Consider the following 18,739-nt stretch of genomic DNA (forward strand, 5'->3'; position numbering starts at 1 on the left):
GTCCAGTCTTTGTCCCATTGCACAGGCAGAAGCAGCAACCGGAGGGTAGCTCCACAAAGCACAGTCACAGGCAGGGAAGCACTTCCCCTCAGCTCTTCAGTTCTTCTCCAGGCAGAGGTTCCTCTTGATGTCCAGAAGTGATCGAATTTTCAGGGGTTTGGGTGCTCTTCTTATACCCATTTTGGCCTTTGAAGTAGGCCTACTTCAAAGGAAAGTCTCTCTTGTTGGTGAAATCCTGCCTTGCCGAGGCCAGGCCCCAGACACACACCAGGGGGTTGGAGACTGCATTGTGGGAGGGCAGGCACAGCCCTTTCAGGTGTAAGTGACCACTCCTCCCCTCCGTCCTAGCACAGATGGCTCAGCAGGCTAAACCCCAGCTCCCTTTGTGTCACTGTCTAGAAAGAGGTGGAAACAATCCAATTGTCAAACTGACCCAGACAGGGAATCCACAAACAGGCACAGAATGGTTTAAGCGAAAAAATGCCCACTTTCTAAAAGTGGCATTTTCAAACACACAATCTCAAAACCAACTTTACTAAAAGTTGTATTTTTAAATTGTGAGTTCAGAGACGCCAAACTCCAAATATCTATCTGCTCCCAATGGGAATCTACGCTTTAATCATTTTTAAAGGCAGCCCCCATGTAAATCTATGCAAGAGATAGGCCTTGCAACAGTGAAAAATGAATTTGGCAGTATTTCATTGTCAGGGCATGTACAACACGTTAGTATATGTCCTACCTTAAACATACACTGCACCCTGCCCATGGGGCTTCCTACGGCCTACCTTAGGGGTGTCTTACATGTAAGAAAAGGGAAGGTTTAGGCCTGGCAAGTGGGTACACTTGCCAAGTTGATTTGGCAGTTTAAAACTGCATGCACAGACACTGCAGTGGCAGGTCTGTGCCATGTTTACAGGACTACTAATGTGAGTGGCACAACCAGGTCTGCAGGCCCACTAGTAGCATTTGATTTACAGGCCCTGGGCACCTCTAGTGCACTGTACTAGGGACTTACCAGTAAATCAAATATGCTAATCATGGAAATCCAATTGCACATGCATTTTACATACGAGCACTTGCACTTTAGCACTGGATAGCAGTGGTAAACTGCCCAGAGAAACAAAAACAGCAAAAACAGAGTCCATCACACATCAACAACCAGGGAAACTGAGGCAAAATGTTAGGGGAAATCACGCCAAGGATGCCAAGTCTAACACTTGCACATATCTGCATACTGAATGGGTCTTCCTGGGCTGGAAGGGTGGAGGGGCTTGGCACTTACATTTCAAAGGCTAGTGGCTTACCATCAAACAAAGGACCACACCCCTAACTGGGACCCTGGCAGACAGACCTGTACTGAAAGGGGACCTTCTGCACTTCAAAACCACTCTTTGAAGTCTCCCCCACTTTAAAGGCACTTTTTGGTACATAACGTGGGTCCCTGTCCCTACCAACTCAGACACTTCCTGGGACAGCTACTCTGAACCAGACTCTGCAACCTGCCAAGAGGAGCTGCCTGGTTGTCCAAAAGACTCACCTGGACTGCTTTGCTGTGAAGGATTGCTGCCTTGCTGTTGCCCTGCTGCCTTGCTGGCCTCTGGCTCTGCTGAGAAGTGCTCTCCAAGGGCTTGGATTGAGCTTACCTCCTGTTTTTTGAAGTCTCAGGGCCAAAAAGACTTCTTCTCTTCCAGAGAACTCCTTGTACGGCAAAAATTGACGCACCGCCTGGTGGAATCGACACACAGCCTTTCTAGCAGTAAAAGAATCACTGCATCGCTGCTATGGAACGATGAAGACTGGCTCCCCGAGTGGAGATTGATGCAGCGCCAGCTTTGAAACAGAACTTCGATGCACCCCCCACCAGATCGACGCATCAACAAGCCAAATGAAGCAGCCCGACTTCCTGCATGAGGAATTGACACAGTGCCTGCTGTGTGCCAGAAACTCTGCCGCATCGCCCACCATATCGCCCACTACACCCAGGATTTCCACACATCTTCCCTGGGTGTCAAAAGACCCCACATCACAAAGAGGATTCAAGCCTGCATGCTGGAATTCAACACAAAGTCCTTGCCGCTTGAAAAAGAATTGACGCATCGTCTGTGGGCGCCCGAAAATCTGACACACTCCCTTCATTTTCCATGCATCTCCTCCTTTGCAGTCTTCGTGAATGTAATTTTGATCCGTACCAGGTACTTTGTGCACACAAGACACAATTGTTACTTTTTAAAGGCTTAAGACTCTTATCATTGTGAAAAGTGATATTTCAACTTTTACTATCAAATCTTGATCGTTTTGACCTTAATTCATTCAGATAAATATCTTATATTTTTCTAAACATGTATGGTGCATTTCTGTGGTGTTTTCACTGTATTATTGCATGATTTATTGCACAAATACTTTACACATTGCCTTCTAAGTTAAACCTGACTGCTCATTGCCAAGATACCAGTGGGTGGGCACAGGACAATTCGGATTGTGTGTGACTTACACTGGCAAGGATTGTGGCCCCTCCTTGTACAAGAGTGTATACCTCTGCAACTAGAGTCCCCATTTCAAACACATACCATTCAGCCAAAAGAGGGTTCAAATGGAACATGCCATGCCTCAACAGGATCCAAAAGCGAAGTATTCCATGAGGCAGACTGCAGGAAATGCATTGCTGTGTTTTATTGATTGTACAGGAAAAGATTGCGGGGACCTTTCTTTAGGGAGCAGGCTTCCCAATCTGGGTTAAAACTCGAGTCCCAAGTCTCTTTAAAAAAAAAAACATTTTTAACTTCTGACTAGATAAGGTAGAAATCAAGGAGGGATCTAATTGCAACAGATCTACAGCAACAATAATGTTTTTTATAAATTATTGACTTCTCCTTTAGACCCTCTAGAATTAACCTTGGATATGGCTTTAGATGGTATTTTTCAATGTGAGCTTTGTGGGTTTGGTTACCACAGAGGATCTTCCCTAAGACGGAATATTGCTTCACAGTTCCCAATTTATGCCCCCCCCCCGGGACCATGTATAGTTTCCATATCTCCGTTTTTTACTCCCATGGGCACACATAACTTTGCTTTTAGATACATTAATTCTCAAAAAGTGGGTTCCATCAAAAAGTTGTAATGTCTGCAGGCGACTGCCTAGAATCAGATAAGCACTACGCACTGCTGTTCTCGTGCCTTCACTGAGTTTGTGTAATGCAGGATTACATAGTGGTAATCATAAAACAATAAGGGTTGGGGCCAAAAGTTTTGCTAATAAGCTGGCGGCCAGGTCTATTGAATGTCAGTGTGCCGTAAACCAAAGCTATGAAGTCTTGCTTCCTCCTGATGCCTCTTTAATCCACAAGCAGGCTCTTTCTCCTCCTTTATCTCACTCTTGCTTTTCATTTCTTCCTCTGCATCCTCCCTTTTTCATGGTGTTCCCTTCTTTATCTTCCCCCTTGCACTTGCTCAAAGTCTGATAAGAAACAGAAGTGCCAGTCCATGGAAATGAGTGCTGAATGGCACCACCTGCAACCACTGGCTCAAAGTAAGCGCTGGGATTACATTCAGATGAGTTCTCTGATACAAGAAATGATCTTTGAAACCTGATGGGAGACAGTGGCCAAAGATGTTTTGCATGGAGGGTATATTTAAATTCAACTCATAATTGCAATAGAAGCCAGAGGTAACGCAAAGAAGGCAGAAAATGTGAATTGATCTCATGATTTGGAGATTTGGTTCTCTTGTTAACAAAGTTGGGCAAGATCCTAAAAAACAGCTATCTTAGATCTGTGGCTCTTTACCTGTGTGTCTATACCCTGTCAAATGTGGTGGGTGTTTTATTCAAGATATATCAAAAGCCTGTGGCCGAAAGGTTGTGCCTAAAGCCACATACTGCAGTGAGCTCTGGTCGAGTTCTTGCCTACAAAATGTGAAATAAGTATATCTGAAACATTTACTTGTAGATGCTTTTCCAAGAAGAGTAAAAAAAAATAAAAAACACATTGAGACACAATGCTGTTCTGCAGAATGGATTTATTGAAGGGAAATCATCATGAAAATAACAATTTGAACATAAGATGCAGCTTTTTTTATTCTTTAGGAGGTAGTCCTTCTATTATTCCAACTGATAGTAAAGACCAGACGTTTCTTTTCACATCAGATGGGCTGCTTTCCTCTTTCTGTAATGAAACAGTCATAATAGGTTATGTTATACTGTGGATGTAGTGTTGATTTAAATATTTTTTCCACAGCACCCAGAGTAATGTCAGCATAGCAGAGATGGAAATTTTTTAACCAATTAATATTTATTTACTTCTAAGTTAATTTTTTTAAAGGTACAAATGGTCTGTGTTCTACACACCACTGTAAAATGCTAACCCCATAACTGCCTTCTTGCACCCTTCGCTTTACTAATCTCGACCTTTTTGTTTCCCTCTAATCTCCCTGTGCTGCTTCATGATTCTATTTATTAAAGATGCTCAGCTCAGACCTCAGAACAACACTCTTGTTTGGATTGTACTCCATCTACTTTCTTCCCACTGTCACAATGACTCTAACATCCCACCCACCTTGGCTCAATTGTAGTACAATTAACTCTCTTGCACGCCAATTCCCTGCCATTTACCCTTTGTGTGAATATGTAGAGATGTATATATGTGAATATTTTAGGTTGTCTATCCTGTGTTTTGACTCTCATTCAACAGTTATCATGCATGAAATTTGGTTGGACTGTGTATAACCTTTCATACCAAATGTTGATGCTATGTACAGAACGTCTTGAAAATATGTTTATTATTCCAGCTAAATATAATAATTAATTAATTGTATTTATTTATATTGTTGAAATGAAAAATCACGGTTTGGAAATTATTGGAGGAAACAATTTAAATAAATAAATGAAACTGTCAAAGGCCAAATCATAAAAACCATAGTTAAACAGTGTGTTTGATAGACTTATCCCTGGAAATGACCGGCAAGAAGGGGAAGGTCATTGATTAAAACGGTTAATAAAGATTTTTTTGCACACAGTGGGTGCTGTGATTTTTGGGTGAGCGGAAGTGTATTGTTACACTGGACACATCACAAAGTAAAATATAAGAAGAAGTCTTTAATGTTCTAGATTAATAAATTGTGAACTGCTATTTTATTCCCATCTCATTGTTCCATGAGGTAGTCCAATATGAATTTTTTTAAAGAACAGTTGTGCAAAACATACAAAATCACAATGAGTGTGGCTATAAACAAATTGGATTGCAACCAATTATAATTTGGCTATAAACTTGCTCAGTGTAATATAATATATGTCTGCCCAAGGTACGATACTAATGTTACTAAGAAACATTGCTCTATCTGTATAAGTTCCTTTTTCACATAACGTGCCAAGGGCTCACTGGTGAAATTTGTGGTCCATCAGGATGCAGCATCACTAAATTTGCAGTTGAGGTGGCATTTCTGTGCTGTGATCGGGCTGTAATTGGTGGCCACCTCATGCTGGAAATTTCCAAAAGGGAGGGCTGCTGTCATACGTGCCTTTCTTTGAGTGACATATATCTTCAGGCAATCTCATTTATGTTTATTTATCATCCAGCTTTGTTCAGATTGAGACCCTTCAGCTACCAAATTTCAATAAGTCAATAAAAGACCTTACACAATATGCCACATGGACAAGGGAACTGCAGATACCAGCAGGTTCTTTTCCACCCCAGCACAATGTTTCCATATCATTCCAGTATGCAGCTCAGATGGAGGGATAGGTAGGTAATGCTACAAGCTATCCAATGTTTCAAGCTGAAAGATTCTGTGGCTTATGTACATGAATCTGACGCATCACCATCAGTGCATTAGATTTCTTGTGCTACCCTGCGACCCCCTAACGATGCCATGGTAGCGCTGTATTTGCTGTACAGTGCTCCATGGTGCACAGTGTCCACAGATGCGTCAGAAATTCTGATGCGTCTCTGGTGCGAAAATGACGCATTGCTGGACTAGCATTAAAAAATTACACTATTCCAGCAATGCCAGAAGGTCTCCATTAAAAAAAAAGCCCTGCACCAGTTTAATGCCTGCTCTGAGAAGGCACTAAAAAAGTGATGCTGTCAAGGCATACCACAACGCAGTGAAATCTTGTACATTGCCATGCTCCAGTTCTACATGGCTATTAATGGGAGAATGCCAACCTTGCATACATTATACCTGATGCAGGTATAATGTGGCGCAAGGCTTTACAAACTGGTGCAGTGGTCATAATTTAACAGTCTGTAAATGTGGCGCACTGTGGGGGACTGCTTTGTGCAACAGCTACAGTAAAAAACGTGACACAATGGTGGTACAAGGGACTTGCAAATAAGCCCCTCTGTGTTTTACCTGAAATAATTGTGCAAATTAGTGGGGGAAGAAAGCAAATGAAATCTATGTACTGCTGATAATCGTAATTTAGTCACAAACTGCAGTTTGTTATTTGGGAAACAAGATTATGGGGCACTCAAAATGAGGGTGTAGATCACGAAATGAGAGGAACTTTTGTTATTTGCTGCGCCAGCTCCAGACTTTAGGACCTTTTTCAGAAGGAGATACATTTGAAGGCTAAATAAAAAGGGAATAACAGCGCATTCCAGTCTAGAGTCTTGAATTGCACATCAACCAAAGAATGATAAATGTTTGTTAATAAATGTTGGAATTGCAGGATGCTTTGCTGGTATGGGTCAAAAGCCCCCAGACTTGTATTTTTAAGCCACCAAACAGAGAATTCTGCATCAATCACCTATGGGATGTATCTATAAGGATCCGTGTTTGTGGTTGTGATTGGATTACTATAATATACTATGATGCACAACTGAACTACCAAAAGGTCAACAGTGCTATGCAAGCAGTTCAGAAGTAGTTTGATAAAGTGTATGTGAACCAACAGAAACATACATGTTTGGGAGCCCTACTCAGGCTACTTCTGAAATAATGGAACAAAGGCTTTATACAGCTTGTAAAGAACAAAGTCCCTGGGTACTAGCCATACTGAAATGTAGAGTGACCAACCGGTTTTGGATAGGGATCACGATTTGCACCCATTTGGTAACAAATTACCCTCAAATGTTAAATCCACAACTTCGGATGTTGAAGCTGGGCCCCTGAAGCGGCCGGAGAATGGAGCGTGGAGTTTGCCAGCTATGTTTATATAGTCTCTTCATTTCATTCTCACTGTTTAAATTTAGATTCTTTTGACTAATACTGACATTAAAATAAATTGCATAAAGGTTGCAATTATATTGAATTTGTTGCAGTGATGGAATGTGCTTGATGCATCAATGACTTTCTGAAACTTAATTTTACCTCTTTATGTGGACTCATGTTCAAACAAGCATGTGAATAAGCATATTGTTCTTTATATGTGTCCAATTGCATTTTAATAAAGACATGCTTGTTTAGGAGAGTCGGGTTAACCCAACTTGTTTTGAGACACTGACAGCTCTAGGGAAGCAACATGGATGGACTGGGTACAATATTCTGCTATCACATTTGTGGAGCTGCTAGGCATATTTGCACACATGCCCTTGAGGCTAGTGCTATCATGGCATATTTTGGTAAAAGTGTGCTCTTATATTTATCAATAATAAAAATGTGGATAAAGGTGAAGAAAGAGTGGGGTTGATGTCATTTCCAATTATTGGCCTCTTGTTGTTTTGAAAATATACATTCAATAAGTGCAATTTCTACACAACAAATGAATAAATATTTGTATATTGTTTACTGGTGTATGCATCACATACCTGATTTCATATTTAACCTTGCGCTGTGGAAGCCTTTGTCGTAGTGGGAGTAGTTGTTGTTGGTGTAGTTGTTGTTGGTGTAGTAGTGGTCGGAGTAGTAGTGGTCGGAGTTGTAGTGGTTGGAGTAGTAGTGGTTGGAGTTGTTGTACGACGATGATACTGATGCTTCTTCTTGTGCCATCTTTTTTCATTTGACTGGAAAATAGAGAACACAATACAAATACGGCTCACTCTAATAAATTATAATACAAATGTACATAAAATATTTCACCATACTCTTTGAAGAGATGTATGAACGGTTTTGCTCACTGTGGGCACCCAAAGCAGGACATACCAACAAAGGTTTATTTCCATGGACACAAACACCAGTTCAATGTTTTAAGACCTAAAACAGGTTTGCTGCAGGCAGTCACCCTTTCTGATATATAAATACGGCTTTGTACGGTGTTGTTAGGAACCATTCACATCCATCCCCCACAAAACTAAAATTCATGGGCTGAAGTATGAAGGTCTATGGACCATCAATTTATTCTGTCCACAAAGTATCCCAGTTGTGAATGCTTTCGAGCAGAGCTGCTGCTTTACACCATAATATGTTTGCACAGAATATAAGAGAAAAAAAGAAAACCCAAATTTTGCAGTGCAGGTTTACTCCATTGCTTGGATGTAGATTTCTGAATTTTAAGAATTCATAAATCTTTTCAAAGGTATATCTTTAATATGTTTAATATGTTTGGCTTACATTGAGAGACATTAGCATGAATGTCTGGACTCTAAATCTAAAAATTAATTGCTAAGAAGAAACAATAGTGGGTAACAGACGTGTTAAGCACTGTTACTATGTCATAATGAAATTCCAGGCTTCTCATCAGAGCAGTGCTGGAAGGCAAGGAGCACAGCTTCTGGCGGACAGGAAAGGGAATTTGCAGAGGCAGGATAGGCCACATTTTGTATGGCTCCCCATTACTTCACTGTCCCTGTATAGTAGTTGAATGAAGAGGCAGATGATTTGGGGGGGTATTTGTGACATAGAATTATAGACTGGTAAAAAGTGGATTGTAGTGATGTGTTTTCATGTCAGGATTCTGAGTGATATCATAGACAGATTGAGCTTTGCTCTTGGTGTTTGTCTGATGAAAAACCATCCCCATATTTCACTGTTAACCATCTATAATTTTATATGGTATGCGTGGCTCTCGCAGAAAGCCATTGGCATAAATGAATGCGTTCTAAATCCAAATAATTTACTACTATGATGTAGCAGCAATAGGTAACAGATCTTGTTAACTACAGTTCTCACATCGTAAAAGAATACTAGGCTGTCTTGTCTAGTTGAAAAATATCCCTGATGTTCACTTATTGTTACCTATCTATATTTCTTTATGTTAATCATTACCTATGTCAATATGAAGTGCTCTCTACATTTGTAACTTCTAAGTTGACCAGTACACATGGGACAATACCTTAACATGTGTACAGTCATCGTTTATACTCTTTCTTTCATTTACCCTCCCAAATTAAGTTATTTTTATAAATGATAAAGATGTCCTTTTCCTTCAGTTTTAAGGATGTTGATTCCCCAGTTGCATTCAAGAAAGGAATTTACTCATTAACCAATTGGGCTAATTTTATGGACATGGACATGTAAATCCCTTTGTGAGTGCAACTTTAGGTTTTCGTAATACCAACTTTTAATTTGCAATTTTTAATACGAGTAAGACCTACACCCAAAAAAGACTTAATTTTTAGACTTTAGCTTCAACCATTTTCTTGCAGCACAAAGCAGCTGCTTCTGATATGTTCATCCCACCAACACTGACCACATTCACAAATTACAGTTGCCTTATTTCCCAAGCATAGGCCTGTAGAAATGAGAGTCTGAAGATTTCAGCCCAAAAACATAAAAGTTTGAAGCATCTAACATCAAATCTACTGATAATGGAAGCTTTGATTCAGAATGTTTGTTGATTTTATCCTTTATAATGACTCTGATTTCCAGCTACATTCACTGAGAGGATTCACCTCTCGGGACTGAATAGTGAAACATGATTCAGATGTGGAAATTTTTACAGGTTGACTGTTCAGCAGGCCCTAGGAAATTAAAGCACACTATCGAAATAGAGTTTATATTTTGAGCCTTTGCTTTACAAGCTTTTCATTGGAAAATAACTAAAGGGACACCATGGGCCATACCATGATTGGCTTTAATGGAGCAGCTCAGAGCCCTGTGCCTATTTTATCTGTCTGCAAGGCGCAAACTCAATTTGTTTATTGTGATATTTTTCTCAGTTACTGCTTTATATTCTGACAATACCACACAGAAACAATGAGAAAAGATTGCCTCTTAATGTTTCTGATCTGTGCTGTCTGAAAATATAGTATTAACTCAGGGAAATATTCGGTTAAACAAATTCATTTTTTGCCCCAATTGTGCAAAAATTAGGTGCTCGACTCTGCTTTACCTTTCAAACCCATCATGAAATGGACCCATATAACTAAATTCAACAAGAAAACACATTAAGATTATACGTGAATTGCTGATCTGTTGCATATTGTCCCAATGTATTTTGGAATAATGTCAAGACAAAGCAGGGAAGTGACATGTCAAAGATCAAACATTGAGTCCGACACAGCTTATCTGACACTATTGAGCAGAATGTCCTATACTTACGCCACTGTCACTTGCACTCCTCTCATCCCGTTCAAAGGCCTAAAAAGGATGAAAGATAAATATTCAGAAGAAAATTATGCTCACAGCCAGGTGTAGTTAAGGTACAATGCAATGCAAGAGGGATACTGTTGTCAATCATTAACTGAAAGTTACCTTTAGCACTATGTCATCCTCAATGGCATAACAATGCTGTCCATACACCAGTTTCCACGCTGATTCCAATTGATACCATTGACAAGCTCGGGGTTGCTATCCCGATCCTCATCCCTGATGCCAATCATTTGAAAATAAGACCTTCCTTGTTTACAACTGCTTCAAAACAGGGTCTAAATGAGGTAAAATCTGTCATGTGCATTTCACAAACAGCTCACTCATTCTCTAAGAGTCTGGGTGGGAGACCTTGCCAATAGTGTATTGTAGGTGCTCCATTCCAGAAAGGTGGTGGTAGTTGGTACTGAAATCAGTTAAATGGTGAATAGTTCCAGTTGTAACATCATGCCCATTAAGTAGGAAACACATTTCAACAGTGATTTGCATTTCACCAATTGTCTAGTAGCAGAGAAATTGCATCAGCAGTGGTTTTCCATCTACAGAAAAATGGAGCTTTGTTAAAGGTTGAGCTGCAATTGTGCTAAAGCATACCATGCACTCCATATGTTTATTTTTGATTCCTGAAGATCAGAAATTACCCTACTTGTTTCCATTCCTTCTGATCAGCATAGGATTTTGTGTTTTGCCAGTAAAGTATCCAAATCAGTCAGTAATTACTACTAGTGGTATTTACTACTGGTACTAATTACATACCATTGTCAGTTCTGTATACTACCAACAGTACTAATATTAATACCTAATAGAGCAGGACTGCAGTGGATTGCCATATTACTGAAGTTAATCCTTCCAGAACAGATCCTCTTTATTTCAGACTCCATGGGTTCATAGGAGGCTTTGAATTTAATTATAATTTTGAACATAACATTTGACATTAACAGGACATATATATGTCCTGAGTCAGTCGCAGCCAATTATAGTTCATGCCTACTTCATCACCATTTAATGATTCAGTATTATACTGCGTACTTCAATCCCCACACCCAACAGTGTGGATAAAGCGAGGAAAAAAAACCTTATTTAGATTTTGACAGATGAGATACTCTTTCCAAACGAGGCAGATGTGTTTTCCACTATATTGCAAGTTTCATAGGACACAGTGCACATTGATTAAGGTGGATGGGATGTTTGGCACACTTGTGAGCCCCACATGTTTTTCCCTGCTGCATAAACATCTTTGAAAAACAAGGTACTCAATAAAGGTTCAGGAGTAATTGATGTTCAGATCTATTTGTCCAATTAATCAAATTTTGCAAATAAAAAGTGAAGGAATTATGCTATTGGCGGAAGCTCCTTATCATGAAGAGGAAGCAATGAAAGAATCACCTTCGACGTGGAACGTAAGGCAAGGCATTCTACATTATTAACTCTCTGCTAATTAATAACTCATACGACTTTGTCAGTATTGCGACCCTCAGTTTTACCTGAGCCATGTGAGCCAAAAAAACTTCCATAGAGTATCCAAAGACAAGAGAGTGAGGAGAAATGCGGTAGCAAAATGTTCATGACAGAGAGGGGGTGAGAGAGAGCAAGGAATGGGTGGAAAGCATAAGGCTAAAGTGCAGGAGCAACAGTTTCAATGCAGGCAGCTCCTGTTCATTCTCAGATGATGTAATGCAATCAAGGGGCAATGTGTTACAGGACATTCTAAGCAGTGTGGTTGGATGAGAGCAAGAAACCATTCTAGTATAGAAGATTGGGAGCTCCATTAAGGACCACAATATAGAGGGAGAATGATGGCCGATGAAGGCCCTCTCTCCAAAATTCTAATATAACACATGGGATTCTGCAACCCCTGTATAAAAGCATGTCTCTAATTTCTTTATAATCGGTGTTTAGTGGCACACTCAGTCATTCACCCTTGGAGGGCGAATGGTCTAATCAGTAAAAAAAAGGTTCCAGGGAGCCCGAGGGTGTTGAAATTATATTGGACTCCATGAGCCCTTTGTTCACAGCAGCATCTGTGAAAGTCAAACATTGGTGATGCTCTGGGCTTTTACTAGAGACTTTTTTAAACTGACATATTGAACTGTTTCTAACATCTGTTTGCAACAAACAACTGCCAGGTTTTGATGTGCTTGATTTTGCTGTAGAGTTTTATTTTTATTCTTCTTGTTTGCAAACATGCTCACTCTTTTGCACCAAGGTCCATTTTAATGGATTTTGTCGGGTAGGGCAGCACAGAAAGTAACCTTGCTGTGCTGCCCTGCATCACAAGGAAAGAGCAAGAAGGTGCCATATTTGTCTACTATCGCACATTTCCGTCCTTTTCCCTTAGCTGGTGCAATTTTTGCCACCTATTCACAATGCAGGCATCCTTCCACCATGATGCAAGGGTGCGTGTGTTGCATGCAGGGTTGCTTTTGTGCAGGAAGATGCATTTTCCTGCAGAAAAACAACCCTGAGAGGACTTTTCCTCTTTTCATGTGTGCTGCAGAATACAGCACACATAGAAAGAGGAAAAAACGAAGAAAAATAAAGATATTTCTCCTGGTTATGCCTCTCCTGGGGAAGCCTAACTTTTCGGTGCATTCCCAGGTTTACCAAATTTAGTACAAATGGGAATACATTAAAAACCTGCATAGTTCAACCCTCTCGTAAATATGCCCCTAACGTTCTCAGTGGTTTGTTGGAAAGGCGATGGTGTGGCCATGTATTATATGGGATAAAATACTGTCTGCCGAACATTATAAGGCTATTGCAAGTCACCTCAGAGTTCCATAATCTCATAAAGGAACTTGGCCTCTGGCCTCGTTCCTCTGTATAGTTAAGGAATTCCTCAGTGACTTGCAATATCCTTATAATGTTCGCCAGGGAGTACTTTATCACTTATATTACACTTTTTGTTTCCCCTTTTAATAAACAGAGTATTGTCCTTGACTCATGATTGGTTCTGAAAGAATCTTCTGTGGGCACACTCCTAGTTTAATGTCCTCTCTCACCTTATTGGCCCGGATTGCACAGTAGAGGCTTTAAGAACCAGTACAGTAAATCACTTATGTTAGGTATGGATATCTCAGGGTTGTTATTCGGAACACTAATGTAAATTGGTGCTGTTGCCCTATGGCCACTTCAATACTGTGTCATTTTCAAGAACAGACAAATTAAAAAATACTTCAAACACCCAGACAATCCAACAGCACCATTTGAGCCTTAAGAGTGCAGTAGGACGTTTCCAAATCCCATTTAGGGAAACGGACTATCCTTGAGTGAGACTAACAAAGTACCAAATGTCTGCTACTGCTCCACACATCATCACTCACCGCAATGCAAACGGCTAAGGCTAGCAGGCAGGAAATCACAACCAAGGTCCTCATCTTTTATTATTGGTATCTGTAATGAAAAAGGAAAACAATTAATGGTTAATTAAGGGAAAATGTCTGCATTAATACATGATCGTTGACTGTGATTGGAAGAACATTTGCACCTAAGTTATGTGGAAAGACACGGCCAATTCTGTAGCATTAAGGCAATGATAGCTAATTAGGCAGCAAACTTTGTGGCGTATTATATAGTTTATTTAATATTTAACACATTTTCATATAGAATCGATCCCAGTGCAAAAACATTGGTTCATTGAGAAAAAAAAGGTATGTAGATTTAGCAGATGTTATTTAAAAAGGCTTTTTAGGATGAATAAAAAAACTTGTGTAAAAACACAGAAACAACATTTTACTAACATTCACCTTTCCAATACCCAGAGTAAGGCGCTGTGTAAAAAAGATGCAGTGTGGCACTGGGCCAAAAACAAGCTTATTTATATAGATTTCCAGCGATGAATGGTGTGTCTCACTTATTTGGCACCTCACAAATATGTTAACTTCTCTTGGTTTGAGTTTGTTCCGTTTTATGCAATAGAAGGACCTCGAGAAACGTCTCTTTCCGTCAACAGAACTTACCCTGTAAACACACAAAATCTCTTCTGCCAGCCACTTATAGAATGTGCTTCTAGTTTCTGGACAAAACTTTCACCTGTGTAATACGGCATTCAGGAGCCGAAAAGGGTCCAGTTATCGAAATAAAATGCCAATCATTTTGTTGCACCACTAAAAGCTGCATTTGAATAATTTTTCATCGGTTCGAGAGAAGCTATTTTTAGAATCTTCAAATTATTCAGCAATTTATGCAGCTAATTAATATTTCTGCAGAAATGTTGTTGCTATGCCATCATGGTTTTCTACTGGCCCTATACACAATGGTGTAGGTTTGCCACATAGTTTGAGAGCCCATTCATTGCATTTAGTATGTTATTGAGCAAGATTAATGTGAGATAGTTACATTTAATAAGTTGAGACAAAATGGACAAATATAACAAACAGAAAAATATGTTTAGACTTTTGTTAACTAAACTGTATTTCTTCTGCAGTCTTTCTCACCACACTTTAAGCACATTGCGTTTTTTTGTAATTAAATGGAAAATAATTGATGAAGGCAGTCACAAACATTCTGTGTCTTTTCACCCAATTTAGGAAGCTAAGTTATAGCCATCAAGGCCTGTTCATTTATGTATGCTCTATAAGGCAGATAGGGTGTAATTATTTCCAGAGGCAACACTCCCTGTGGAGAAAAGACAAGATGAAGGGTCATTTACAGCTCAAACACTACTGCAAACCATCGGATTTTCCAGAGGTGTAAAATCAGACTGTTCAAGGTTAAATAAAAGAATGGGAATCTACAAATTGTATTGATTTCCAGGTGAAAGCCTGTGGATTTTTGTGAATTCCCTGACATTTGAAAATCTATGTAAATCATACAAGTCACAGATTCCAACCTGCCTTTTTTTGCGACTCAAGTCCTGAATCACGTTTTCAAATTGAGGATATGAGCAGGATTTTGGTACGCAGTTAGCAAGGGACTTTGCTTGTCAATGCATCATATGGATAAGCAAGAGTTAAAACAACCTTACAGGAATCATGTCTAGGTGTATATTTCATCCAACAATGTGCCCTTTTTAATTTAAATTTTAACAGCTTTACAGAATTTTAAATCGAGACCACCGAACAGACATGCATTATGTGTTTTTACACAGCGAATATTAAACATAGAAATACTATCTCTGACAGGGATTTTGTTTGAAAATTAAACAGCTGTATTACAACCTTACTCGTGGGATTGCTTATGTGGAGCACTTGGTCCAGGAAGACATTTATTTTAGAGGTTCTTTCACAGACTTTGCACGTGTGTAATAAAACAAATAGATGTGGGTTTTTTCAAATTCTAAATGTAATTATAAACTATGTTATTAATGTCCAATCAAGTTTATCACTGCATTCACCTCTGTCTGTCGCTGTGACAGATAGGGCGATTATGAACTGAGTTGAAACTCTAGGTAGGTACTTGCGGGTCAGTATTTGCAACTCGTTGCCATGGGGGAAAGTAGCACAAATATAATTTACAAAAAAAACAATTCTCCTAGTTTCGATATGATAGAGTTACTGTGAATTTCATAGAAAGATACAATTCAATCCTATGAAGTTTTAAACAAATTATTTGAGGACACTATTTGGAAAAAATTGCACTATGCTCCATTAATATTTTTCTGAGCCATTTGAGTTTAATGAGTGTTTCACAAAACCATCTACTTCATAGTGCAATACTGTTTAGAAATTATGGCGAAATGGAAACATAGTTAAAACCACAAGCATGTGATTTGTAAAATATGCTACAAATAATACTTTTTTATGAAACCAAAATCAAAATTTAGCTAGATCAGAGTCTTCTACAAAACACAACACTTCATATACAAGGGTTATTTAAATATGGGAGAAGGTGCTACAAATGAAGTTGTGAAAAATTTCCCAACACACATCAGAGAAGCAGGCTTTCTACATTTCAGATGCACGTAAATAAAAACATAGACAAAAAACCTAAAATACAAAGTAATAAAAGTACCCAACCAATGAAAGTGTTTCAAAACAATCCCGCGAATGGCAGAGTGCCAAAGGAGGGAAAGGTTTTTAGAACACAGAAATATTTGAACCAGCATTAACAAAAATGGCATGGCAGGGGTAAATGTGCCTAAAAATCAGTATGCCAGTAATGGTTATTGATACAACTCTGTGTTAGAAATGGGGTCTCAGGTTACCCCCTGTTCAAGCAAGGACCCTCACTCTAGTCAGGGTAAAAGAGAATCACCCTCAGCTAACCCCTGCTTACCCCCTTGGTAGCTTGGCAGAGCAGTAGGCTTAACTTCAGAGTGCTAGGTGTAAAGTATTTGTACCAACACACACAGTAACTTAATGAAAACACTACAAAATGACACAACACCAGTTTAGAAAAACAGGAAATATTTATCTAAACAAAACAAGACCAAAACGACAAAAATTCGACATACACAAGTTATCAATTTTTTAAGATAAATCTCAAAAATAGCGCTTAGAAACACAAAATGCTTCGATGAGGTGTTAACACAGCATCATGACTGAGTCGTTCCTAACAATCCGACACCAGCGGCGCCAGACACGGAGTCGCGTAGACCCCCCAGGTACAGTACCTTTGGTGAAGACTGAAAACAAGCCATTGCGTGAAGTCGGGGATCGCGCCGTCTGTGCGAAACATTGAATCCGCGCACTTCGAGCGGCGTCAGTCACGACGTGCTGTGGCGACTTCCACGGAGTCGCGGACTTCAGCGGGGCTGCAGTGATGTCGGGCCTGCCAAGGTCGTCGCGTTCCAGCGAAGATCACGGAGTCGGGTGCAGGCGGCGTCACCACATACAGCAGCGACGTTGGTCAGAAGTCGTCCTTGAATTTCCACCAGCTTTCTTTCAAGGGCCCAGGGACTGGATAGGGCACCACGTGTCAGAGCAGGAGTCTCCCCAGAGACTCCAGGTGCTGGCAGAGAGAAGTCTTTGCTGTCCCTGAGACTTCCAACAACCGGAGGCAAGCTCTAAATCAAGCCCTTGAAGATTTCTTCACAAGATGGAAGGCACACAAAGTCCAGTCTTTGCCCTCTTGCTCCGACAGAAGCAGCAACTGCAGGATAGCTTCACAAAGCACAGTCACAGGCAGGGCAGCTCTTCTTCGTCAGCTCTTCAGCTCTACTCCAGGCAGAGGTTCCTCTTGTTTCCAGAAGTGTTCTAAAGTTTGTGGTTTTGGGTGCCCTTCTTATACCCAATTTTTCCTTTGAAGTAGGCCTACTTCAAAGTAAAGTCTCTTTTGAATGTGAAATTCTGCCTTGCCCAGGCCAGGCCCAAGACACTCACCAGGGGGTCGGAGACTGCATTGTGTGAGGACAGGCACAGCCCTTTCAGGTGTAAGTGACCACTCCTCCCCTCCCTCCTAGCACAGATGGTTCATCAGGAAATGCAGACTACACCCCAGCTCCTTTTGTGTCACTGTCTAGTGTGAGGTGCAACCAGCCCAACTGTCAAACTGTCCCAGACAGGGAATCCACAAACAGGCAGAGTCACAGAAATGGTATGAGCAAGAAAATGCTCACTTTCTAAAAGTGGCATTTTCAAACGCACAATCTTAAAATCAACTTTACTAAAAGATGTAATTTTAAATTGTGAGCTCAGAGACCCCAAACTACACATGTCCATCTGCTGCCAAAGGGAATCTACACTTTAATCAGATTTAAAGGTAGCCCCAATGTTAACCTATGAGAGGGACAGGCCTTGCAACAGTGAAAAACAAATTTAGCAATATTTCACTGTCAGGACATATAAAACACTTTACTACCTTCACCATACACTGAACCCTGCCCTGGGGCCTACCTAGGGCCTACCATAGGGGTGGGGTGCCTTACATGTAAGAAAAGGGAAGCTTTGGGCCTGGCGAGTGGGTACAAGTCGAATTTACAGTTAAAACTGCACACACAGACACTGCAGTGGCAGGTCTGAGACATGATTACAGAGCTACTCATGTGGGTGGCACAACCAGTGATGCAGGCCTACTAGTAGCATTTGATTTACAGGCCCTGGAACCTCTGGTGCACCTTACTAGGGACTTACTAGTAAATCAAATATGCCAATCATGGATAACCCAACCAACAATACATTTTACACAGAGAGCATATGCACTTTAGCAGTGGTTAGCAGTGGTGAAGTGCTCAGAGTTCAAAAACCAACAGCAACAGGTCAGAAAAAATAGGAGACAGGAGGCAAAAAGATTGGGGATGACCCTGCATAAGCAAAAAAGTCCAACACGACCCCCTACCAGCCTAAAGCCAAGGAAGAACAATCAATACCTTGATGTACTTCCCTCATAGTGGCATGTT

At 40.3% G+C, this 18,739-nt stretch overlaps 1 long non-coding RNA gene across 1 annotated transcript; it reads right to left on the minus strand.

Moving 5' to 3' along the window:
- Positions 1–4,008: 4,008 nt before the first annotated feature.
- LOC138286714 (uncharacterized) lies at positions 4,009–13,816 on the minus strand. Its single transcript, XR_011202039.1, has 4 exons — positions 13,785–13,816; positions 10,414–10,452; positions 7,743–7,937; positions 4,009–4,160 (listed from the first exon to the last, which is right to left on the minus strand). It is a non-coding gene; the product is annotated as an uncharacterized lncRNA (long non-coding RNA).
- Positions 13,817–18,739: the final 4,923 nt, after the last annotated feature.

The sequence above is a fragment of the Pleurodeles waltl genome, chromosome 1_1 (assembly GCF_031143425.1).
Source record: "Pleurodeles waltl isolate 20211129_DDA chromosome 1_1, aPleWal1.hap1.20221129, whole genome shotgun sequence".
NCBI classification, from domain to species: Eukaryota; Metazoa; Chordata; class Amphibia; order Caudata; family Salamandridae; genus Pleurodeles; species Pleurodeles waltl.